Genomic DNA, 11,817 nt, shown 5'->3' with positions numbered 1-11,817 from the left:
AGAGAGAGAGAGAGAGAGAGAGAGAGAGAGAGAGAGAGAGAGAGAGAGAGAGAGAGAACTAAGGGTATCATCAAAGAAAAACTGAAGTTTTAAAGGATGTCTCTTCTACCCTGAGAACAGATCCCACCTTTAAAATAAATGTAAAAGTGAAGAAAAGGGCTGAGAAAGTGGAAAAACATAAAACAACAACAACAACAACAACAACAACAACCCACCTAACCATATAAAAACTGTATGGAGAAAAAGAAGAACAAGATGCAGGCTCAAAAGGTGATAGCTAAAATAAAGCAGGCATCTGCAAAACTTCAAAAAAATAAGAATTGCTCTTAGGCTTTTGAAGAGCTCAAAAAAGAATAAAAAAAGTTGCTTAAGAGAGGAAGAGGAAAAATTGAGGAAGAGAAATGAAAATAGTGCAAAGGAAATTTGAGTAAAAGGAAAAAGGAGATAAAAAATTCATTGAAGAAAAGTAGAATCCACAGGGGTGGATGCAAGATAGTGACTTAATAGCAGCAAAAACTGAAACTTCTCTTTAAAAAGTATCTCAAAACAAAAGGAGTCAAAAACAAAGAGCAAGACAGAGTGAAATATCTCTCTCACTAAACACATCTTGAAATAAAGGCAGAGAAAGTTGATATTCATTGGTTCAGGGGGAAGCAGAAGCAAAGCTGCACAAAGAGGAGTGCTTGATGACCACCAAAGATTACTCTTTGGACATGCTTCACTACAGACAAAGGCTAGTAAGGCTGTTTATGCATCTCTCTTAGGGAGGAGATTGCCAAATTGCTTGATATTTAAGTGCATTAAAACAAAGGCTAAAAGAATTACATGATTTGGAGTATTAATTCATTCTGGTACATTGGATTATTTTCTTCATAATTTTCAACCATGTCATGTGGTATATGTGAAAAATTTTGCTGAAACATTGGCAACAGAACAGAGTTGGGTTGGTCCTTATATAATTGTATTAGTTTCACCATCTTCAGGAAAGGTATTAGGTAGAGATTCATTCATACCATTGTTCACATATCAAATTAGATCATGGAAGAGATAATGAAAATGTAGAAATTGCAGAAGAAGAAGGAGAAGGAGGAGGAGGATGTGGAGGAGGTGGAGGAGGAGGAGAAATCACAGAAAGTTGAGATTCATCAGTCAAATGGAGTCTTCATTCAGAAAGATCAATAAGGGAACAACCATTCTAGTGGAAGAGGTCTTTCAGATGGAAGAGGACATGGATGAAGAGGAGGATTCAGCAATTAATGGACATTGTACCAAAAACTGAAAGACTTATAAAAATAAACTGATAAAGACTTTTTTAAAAAGAAATTTCTGAAGAAGAGGATTAGTCATGTATTTAATGGACTAATGTTCAAAGGAATTTGGGTAATATAAATAGTATCATTACATATACATATACATCCATTACACATAACCATCAAGAACTTCAGAGAAAAGGAGAATAGGAGAAAAGGAGAGAAGAGGAGATTGCTTCAAGAAGAAACAACATAAGAAGAAAGGAGATCTGAAGTTTTGGTAGGTATCATACATCTAACAGTAACATATTGGAACAGATCATAACAAACTAACAACATAACAAAGCATATACACAAAAACATAAGCAGGTTAGGATACATTGTTCCACTTGTGGAATAAAACAATGTATAAATACTGACAAAATTAGAATTAATTGTAGGATAGATAATTACTAATAAAGGATAGTTATTCCACTTGTGTAATAAAACAATGTATAAATACTGACAAAGTTAGAATTAATTGTAGGATAGATAATTACTAATAAAGGATAGTTAGTTACTAACAACAAATAGTTACTTAGTTAGATTTACGTAGACTAAAATACTAATTACATAGGAATAGTTTAGAAGATTTTAGTAAGAAAGGGTTAGTAATCTAGATTAGAGTTAGAACGTGCATTGCATTATAGTACAACATACATAAAATGTATTACATGAAGAACATATAACATACTACAGATCACATATCACAAAATTATGTAAATAGATATGTAAATAAGTGTAGAGTGCATGTATTGTAAATTGTATTATAATTTATGTATTGTCTGTATATGTAATGTGTGAAAATATGTATAATTGATATGTATGTATGTATATGTGTATAGCATACATGTATATATTATGTGTATATATGGTATGTATCATCTTTATATATGTATATATGCAAATTATGTATGTATTTAAGTTACATACATTTTAATATAAATGTTCAGTTTTGTGTAATTTAGAACAGGAGTGCTTAAAAATCTTTATCTAATTTAAATGCAATTTGCATAAGTAAGGTTATTGTTTTTGGTTTAACTTTAATGCAAATACTTATTCAATGTTGTGCTAAATGTATATTTTCAAAATGTTTGCATTTCAATAGGTAGTAGATTTTCTGTATTAGATTATAAGGGTTATATTTTAATGTTTGCATGAAGTTTGTGCTTATATTTCTATATTTGATGTTAATTTTGTTGAAATTTCATTTTGTATTTGTTACTTTGTACTTTGAACTGTGTAATTGTTCATTGTATTTTTTGTTGATTGTATATTTCCTTTTGCCTTTCCTTGAAATAATCCCTAGAGTAGGGTAGTGCTAGATAAAATAAGATAGAGTAATAGAAGTTTGTTTATTATTTGGGATTAGAATTTTAGTTAGTGTTAATGAACAAATACCAAAATATTGTGTGGAACACTATTTCGGCCTTTTGCAAAGTGGTGAAAATGCAGATTAGGACTTAGTAAAGAGCAGACTTTGCCAGGCAAAGCTGGCAGGAGCTAAACATTCCAAACTCGGAATGTTGGTAGAGGAGACTTTCACAGAGACTCTGAGTTAACAATTTGCTTTTGGGGAGTTGAATTTTAGCAACTGACTTGAGAGTCTGTGGAGTTGTGGTATCTTTGTGCCTTGGGAAGCATGTACAAGATCTTCTAGCAAGTCCAAGAATTTGCAGATTGAGATAGGATTTTTATCTTGTATGGTGGACATACAGGTTCATCCATCTCCCTGACTTCCCCAGTGGATTTACGTTGCTATTTTTACCTGTGTTTCTGGGACAGGCTGATACATCTGGACAGCAGCCAAAGGACAGCTTAGTGAGATACCCTTTTACCCTTGACCATCCAGCCATTGCCCCAGGCTGTCTGCTGTAGGTTTACTAATACAATAGCCATATCCATCCCTCCTGACCCTGCTTTGATAATAATCTTTAGAGACAATTATTCCCTCTTACCTATACTCCCTGTCCCTGTTCAGTTATTAAACCCTCTTTATAAAAGCTTCCTTGGTCTTTTCTCCTTTCCCAGATACTTGGTTGACACATTGTACCCACCATATTATTTTCCCTGATTATTATTGGTTTTATTCTGTTATATATTATTCCTAGATAATTGTTTTTACATGTAGTTATTCTGTTACTCTGTCAGTTCCCTGACAGTTGAAATATCTAACTGACTATCTTCTTTCCTCACTGTAGTGAGGGACTTATTTTAACCCCTTTACTACATTTGTTTAATCCCCCTTATTTCAACTCCATCAAACTGGTTGAAACTTGTATACAACCTTTGGAGAATTTAATGAACTAAATATCTCAATTATTTTTAAAGGGTCCATTTTGTAGCTGAAGTAAAGTGCAATGGCACAGTTACATATTCCCACTTCCACATTTGTAAAAATTTAATGAATGATACATATAGTAGCCTCATACCAGAGGAGATAGGAAGGTGTTTCTAGGGAGTGGTACCCCTAGTAGGCTCCCAAGAGGGAGCATTCTTCAGGGAGCAAGTGACTTCTGGATGATTTAATAGTTTTAACTCTTCAGCTTATTCTACTTTTTGACCATAACAATCTAGATCTTTTGGTGTTGTTTTAGACCCAAATAGGTTTTCATCAACAGTACAGATTTGGATTTTTTTGTTGTTTAAAAATATCTCAACCAAGGTTGAAATATTTCCTATATCTGTAGAATTTATGACAAGTATCCATCAGTTCATAGGTTTTTAAATATCACAACAGCAAGTGGCTATATAGAAACTCATGTGAATCCTATTTCATACTGGTTGTGTTTGCTATTGTTATTAAGTGGGATATTGTGAAATTTGGGAATTTGGTATTTAATTTGAATATGCATTATCTACTGTACTACTGTTTTTATAAATCTGTTATTTTGTGAAAACTATTTGCACTCCCACAGTGGTTCATGGCCAATTTAAAAAGGAAATGGGTCTCATTTTTGGGTGAGGAATCTTTGTATTCTACATCTTCTTGGCTGACACAGTATATCACTGATTCTAAGTTATGTATATTTTTTATTTAAAAAAATTAACATTTTTCCTTGTATTTGCCATATAGTATTTGGATACTTTGAAGTACATATAATCAATATTAATCTTTTTCTTTTTTTATTTTGCAAAAATATAAGTTTTAAAATACATTTCTTCTAATATTCGTGCATACCCAAAAGCTTTAAACTATAGAATAATGCCATTGATTGTTTAAAAAATATTAATGGGCTTTGCTTAATAATTCTGTCTGATTCCAGAAGAAGGAATATAAAAAGAGACATTGCACAGTGCCAAAGAAGCACAAAGCTAACCTGCATAGTGTCTAGAGAGCACAAAGGTCAAAAAGACCTACCAATCTCATAGGGATTGATGTAATTTTGAGCCAGGACAAGAGGATTTGAACTTATGAGCAATTTTATTCCATCTTTCTTTTCCTGCTTATCTCTCCTGAACTTGGTTGTAGGACTTAGCATAATGCTTAGCATATAATGAGTGACTGATAAATGCTTGCTGACAGATTGAGAGTTGACAGATATATTTCATGGCTATGGGGGCTGGATAGAAAAAGGTCTAGTGGTCTGAGGTGAAACTAGTGAAATTCTTGATTTCAGGCTCCTGAGATGTTTTGATTAGGGTCTGAGAGGAAATGGTAGTTAAGGTAATGGTGCTGCTGATGATTCAGTCTTCTTGGCACAGGCTGCATTCTATCTCTCCTTCAGCTAGTCTGGCTTGCCCTATGATTCCTAATATTTTGGGGATCTTTATTTCCGGTGTCTGATGTTACACAGGAGCAAGGAGTAAGTCTTGGCTCTTCACAGCATCTGTTGCAGTGGGGTACCCAGGTACTCACTGGAATCTGTTGTGCTGAGACTCTCTGGTGGTCAATGGGATCTCAGGGTGAGGGCTCAACTGGGATGGAGTGCCTTGCTGGCAAGGGTACAGAGTGGACAGAGAGCCAGGCTCAGCAGCAGAGCAGAGCCACAGGTCTCTCCTGTTTGATCCAACCTTCAGCCTCCAGACCTTCACTTTCATCTTTAGCCTCTGCTGGCAGCTGGGGAAGATCTGGACACGGGGCACATTAATAGAACAGGTCAGCTCAATCAGCCTAATCCTATTAATCAGCATAGCAGAGAAGATAACCCTTCAGGACTGATAGCCCAAACTCATAGATCTCTGCTGGGCTTTTTGCCTTGGTGTGGGGAGGGCTTGACTTTTTTTCATCCACCCCAGCCTGCTTTCTAGCTTCCTCCCTGCCTGACTTGGGTTTCAAAAAGCAAGGTAACCACTTCAACTCCCAGTTTCTGACTGTCCATATATTCTTGAACAAGAAGGTATAAAAGAAATTTTAAAACTCCACATATCATGTTCTGAAATAAATTCCCAAATGACAACACCCAGGAATGTTATAGCCAAGTTAAAAACCTCCCAGGTTAAGGAGAAAATTCTTCAAGGAGCCAGAAGGCAACAATTCAAATATTATGGAGCACAAGTCAGTATTACAAAGGATTGGACAGCTTCCACTATAAAGAACTAAAAGGATTGGAATATGATATTCTGAAAGGTATGTAACATGGAAAAGGGCAGGGTGGAATTCCTGCAAGATACAGGGTCAAGCCTCACCCAGAATTCCAGGGGATACCCCTGGAGAACTCTGGGTGAGGGGACAGTTGGAAAGGAGTTAAACAGTTAATTGCTGGGGGTTGATGTGAGCAGGTGTCTCTACCTGCTATGCCCTGTTTGGGGTTTGCCTTGGTGGCCATAGTGGCAGAAGCCATTGTGGTTTCTCCTCAGGAGTTTGCCTGTCTAGTGGATATAGACCTTCATTGCAATAGCATTTTGTTATTCATTTAGTTATTTAGATATTTGAAGTGATTATTATTAGCTTTGAGGGCCAGTTAGATATAAAGTCTGCCACTCCCTCCTGTGGGGGGAGGAGCAGCTTCTGCTTAACAGTTCAGAGCTTCCTAGATCGTATTCAAAATCCTTGATATCCCTTTCCTGCCTTCTCTTTATCTTTATAAATGTAAATTTAATCTTTTAGTAGCAATGCCTGGGTATTATTTGGGCATACTCACTACAGCCTTAAAGCTTGGTTCCTGTCAGTTGCCAGCCAAAAAAGTCAGATCCTTCTCAGTCTTTAACACCAAGATATCTAGCTTCTCCTTTGTCCCTCAATCAAACCTGTGAGGAATATAAGTGGAGAATCATTAGAGATTAGCTTTGCTGAGCCTTGTCAGAAGTCATTGCCCTGTCTCCATTTTTAACTGAAAAACAACTCTGAGTGGGAGAGGTTTGAGAACAAGGAGCACTTACCACTCCTCACTCACTCAAGCCTGTGTGTAGGGGAGGAAAGAGAGTCTTGCAGGCTCCTAGCCCAGGCCAGTCCATCAGCTTCCCAACATCCTTGTTATTATAAACATAACAGTTTTGGCCAGCCAGCCCTAGGATTTTTATTTCAGAACCTGATTGGGAAGTGATCAATATGGCCAGCTTCATCAATAGGACTTTTGTTACACTGGGGTGCTCTGGGTCCTGATATATGGGATTTGGCAGGCTTGTACCACCTTTTGGTTAATAACAATTCCCCAATTTTTTAAACAAGTTATAGAAATCTACGATACTTACATGTGGTTAACAATATCAGTAGGTGATGCTTTGGCATATGTGCCATCAGGGATAGTCATGACTGCAACTTTCTATGGGGCCCTGATGATACTGAGGAAGGTGTTGGCATTTACCTTTGGGAGAACAGAAATTACAAACCTGATTTTAGAACAATTGGTGGAGCACATGAAGACCTTAATTGAAATCCATAAGAAGATCAGGGAAGGAAAGGACCTAGATGCAAAAACAATAATGCAGGTAGAGATTATTGAGAATGCAGTCACAACACAAAAGGGTGGGGATATTAAACAACAAACTAAAGATGAGAACACTGAAGAACAACAGGTTGTAGGGGCTGAATCAGCTCCTGTAACTATCCTTCCAATTACCAACAGAACAGTAGTACAAACAGATGTGGGCATTATACATGTGAAAAGCTACAAATCTCTTTCAGGGGGTGATTTGGAGATCTTGAAGAGGAGGTTCCTCCAGTTCTATATCAATCCACTTAAATCAATAAAAGAATACAAACAGACCGTGAGACTTTACAACCCAACTTTTGAGGACATGAACTGCTCCTTTCTGAATTATACACCCCTAGTGAGAAGGCAAAATTCATAGCCAAAACGAGAAGCAACCCCAATCTTGCCTCGTGGCCAGAACAATATCAGGACTTAGAGCCCTCACTTGCAAATATGACTTATCTTAAAAGGTGCAGGGAGGATTTAGCAGAGGCAATGAGGCTCCATGAGAGAAGATCTAATGCATGGGGGTCCTTTGAAAAGTTAAGGCAGGGGGAGGAAGAACACTCAAGTCTTTATCTGGACAGGTTATTAGAGGCAGGCAAAACTATCCTAGGTTTCAAGGACATGACAGCTGAGGATAACATCCAGCATGTCAGGAGGGAATTTGTTAAAGGCAGCCTGAATCGCATCCAAGCATATTTCAAGTTACATTGCCCACAATGGGAGACCATGCCCATTGAGGAGCTAAGGAAAATAGCTGCATATGTCCTTGAGTCTAGGTATAGCGAGCCAAAGCAATCAAAGGCCTCTGAAAAGGATAGGGAGACTGTGGAGCTGAAGAGACAACTGAAAGAAGCTCAGAAGGCCAAGGAGATAGAGAAGATTAAAAATATGGCTCTGATGTCCAGCAAGCAGAGGAACCAGAGCAGGCCCAGGCAATCTTCTAGCAGTGCAAACGACTTTGTCAAACGTTGTTTCCTGTGCTCAAAACTTGGTCATATAGTTTGGAATTATAGGTTCAAATCCCAAATGAATTTTGGGAATAGAGGCAATAATAAAAACAACAGGAGAAACACCTATAATTCGAGATACAACAACAGCAATTATAGTAGCAACAACAGGGACAACAACAGATACAGTAACAAAGTAAAAGCCAGATGTTGTGACCATAACTTTGCTAAATTTAGTAATTCCCCTAGTTTATCAAAAATGGAGGAAAACCTGTCTCAAAGAGCCAGACCTTGTACCTTATGAACCGAGAAAGCAGCCTTAGTTGTTGCAAGGACTGATAAGGGCAGTGACAGTGATGTGGCAGAGGAATGTGGGAAAGACAAAATGGGTGCAGAAGAAATTTTGAATTATGGGTTGGTGGATGTACCACAAAGTTACAAAGAAATGACTGAGGAGGAGTTGCAAATGGAGGAGGATATAATAGAAATAAAGGAGAGAATTTACGGGGAAAGAAACAGAGATGTGGGGAACACTGAAAGGGAACCAGGCACATTTGCACAAGTTCTTGATACAAGTGTGAAGAAAGTAGCATTCATTGATTCCCACCATAAGGGGAAAGAAGCATCATTCTGTAGTAAGACTGTGGATCATTTACATCAATCTGTAGTACAACAAGGCCAAACAACAAGGGCAATGACGGATACCTGGTTATAATCTGATCTCAAAAACTCTGACAGACTTGACTAGGAACACTCTCTCAGAACCTTTAAAACTGACATGGGAGCATAAGCATGCAATAGAAAAACTGAAAACAGCTATGTTATCAAGCCCTGCACTTGGTATCCCTAACCATGCAAAATTGTTTTATTTGTTTGTGCATGAAGACAAGGGAATACCCAGTGCTGTATTAATGCAGACTCTTGGGGATCAGTTCAGACCAATAGCCTAATATAGATCCCACCTAGATGTTGTGGCTAGGGGGATGGCATCATGTATGAGAGCAATTGCAGCTGCTGCCCAATGGTTAAGAAATCTTTAGATCTGGTTTTGGGATGCAGGATTATGCTGTACTCACCTCATCAAATAGATACCATTTGAAAAACAGCAACCTGCAAGCGTTTACATCCCAGCGCTTATCCCAATATGAAATTGTGTTACTGGGCAATGAGAACCTAACTTTCCATCATTGTAAGGAGATGAACCCAGCCACACTGATGCCAAACGTACCGTTAGAAGGAGAACCCATCCATAGCTGTACAGATACCTTGGAAATAGTTCAGAAAACTAGGGATGACCTAACCGATATTCCTTTGGTCTGTCCAACCCTGACATTGTTTACCTATGGTTCTGCATTTGTGTTAGATGGGGAATAGTATAAAGGTGCATCTGTAGTGACTCAAGATGAGACTTTATGGTATGCAACTCTACCAAAGTCCTTGAGTGCTCAAGGTGCCGAAATCCTGAGTCTCACCAGAGCTCTAGAAATTGGCCAGGACAGAAGTATAAATGTGTATTCTGACAGTAAATATGCTTTTAATGTAGTCCATTGTACAGGCCAAATCTGGAGATATCAGGGATATATAACTGCTAGTGGGAAGGAAATAGCTTATGGGAGACTTATAAACCAACTCCTGCAAGCTGTCTAGTTACCTAAAGAAGTGGCAGTGATGCATTGCTGATCCCATCAAAAAAGTGTAGATGGAGTCTCATTAGGAAACAGAAGGGCAGATATAACAGCCAAATATGGTGCCCGATTTGGTCCCATCCATGTGCTAAAGTTCTCCTTGGTGGATGAAGCAGATCTAAAACAGGCATACTCCTCAAGTGAAGTGAAGCACTGGGTAGAAAATGTAGGGACCAAATTAGTGAGAGGTGTATGGTTTTCTAATGAAGACAAACCCATTTTTCCAAGATCTTTACATAATACCCTATGCAATGCATTGCATGCCAAAGACCATTATGGGACCCAATCCCTGGTGGATGGCATTCAAAGACACTGGACGGCTCCTGGCATATCAACTTGTTCAATTAGAACATGCCAAAAATGCAAGGTTTGCTTGCATTACAACCAGGGCATGACCAGAATTAAGGGACTAGGGGGCAGACAATTGGCATATACCCCATTTGAGTGTTTGCAGATCGATTATATATCAATGCCCAATTGTCAAGGGTACAAATATGCCCTACTCATTATTGACAGGTTGACTCGATGGCCAGAATTGTTCCCTGCAAAGAAAAACAACTCAGCCTTTGTGGTGAAGACACTTCTGAGAGAGATAGTCCCAAGATTTTCTGTACTAGCTAGAATTAATTCGGACCATGGGTCACACTTTTCCCAGAACATCTCGCATGAGATTTATAAGACCTTGGGGATAAAGAGAGCTTACATTCAGTCTATCACCCCTCATCCTCAGGATAAATTGAGGTCTGCAATACGAAAATTAAAACTCTGATCGGAAAAGTGTGTTCTGAAAGCCATCTGAAATGGGTACAAGCACTCCCTATTGTTCTCTTTTATTTAAGAAGTCAATCCTATAGTGACACATGATTGTCAACATATGAACTATTGTATGGTAATGCTCCATGGCATAGTTCATCCCAGAAGTCCGCTCTCTTGCCACACCTTGGAGCTGAATGTCAGATATATAAATATATAAAAGCTTTAAAGAAAAGACTGGATGAATTGCACAAACTTGGCTTGTAAACCCAGAGAGTTCCTTTAGACTTTAGCTTACATTAGCTTAAATCGGGAGATATGGTCTACATGAGGAACTTTGCAAGAAAATCTGTTCTAGACCCTAAATGGGTAGGGCCTTATCAGATACTATTAACTAGCCCAAGATGTGTTAAAGTTGAGAACAGAGACCCCCTGGTTCCATATCACACATGTGAAGTCTGTAAAAGAACATGCTGTATATGAAGAGCACCATGAAAAACCAACTGAATTAGAGCAACATGAAATGAATGCAGGGCCAGATCCACAGCAAACAGAATCTACTGTTGAAGAAAACTGAACTGCTTGAAATTCTAAAAAAAGAAAAAAAAAAGAAAAAAACTGCAATTTTTTTTTCTTTTGCAACAGAAAAACAACACAATGGAAATTAACACAATTACATCTCAACGACTATTGTTCCAGATTAAGAAGGTGACAAGCCAACTCCCCGGCAAGACAATAGACAACAGACAAGTATGCATGGGGTTCAGATGAAGAAATGAAGAACACAGAGGCTACAAGCTTCAGAAATTCACAGCAGAGGTGGCACGAAAGAATGGACAATCACAAGAGTTTTGTAGTCTATAAAGAACTGTGCAAGAAGAGGACTGGAAGGAAGAAATACATAAGGTTGTAATATCATGTCATAAAAATACATTACACAAATGAGACATCACGTGGTAGATTGCATATGCTACACAAAGAGAATTGTGGTTCTCCAGTATGCCCAGAAAACCTGTGCAGTAAGGGGTAAGTATGTGCATGCATCAGCACTTATTAGTTCATTGGACTCAGTACAAAACTGATTGTTCACCCTTTGACATAGACCTCATGTAGATAAATGAGAGTCTCTAGTATGTATATATGTATTATATGTACATATTACATATGAATATTTGCATATAATGGAAGAGTATCCTAGGATCTCTAGCATATCAAAAGATCCATTCTTTGTTTTTTGATTTGATAGACATCAAGGGAACTTCCACCTGTAAATAGGCATTGT

Source organism: Gracilinanus agilis, chromosome 6, assembly GCF_016433145.1.
Source record: "Gracilinanus agilis isolate LMUSP501 chromosome 6, AgileGrace, whole genome shotgun sequence".
Lineage (NCBI taxonomy): Eukaryota > Metazoa > Chordata > Mammalia > Didelphimorphia > Didelphidae > Gracilinanus > Gracilinanus agilis.
This window is presented reverse-complemented; position numbering follows the sequence as displayed.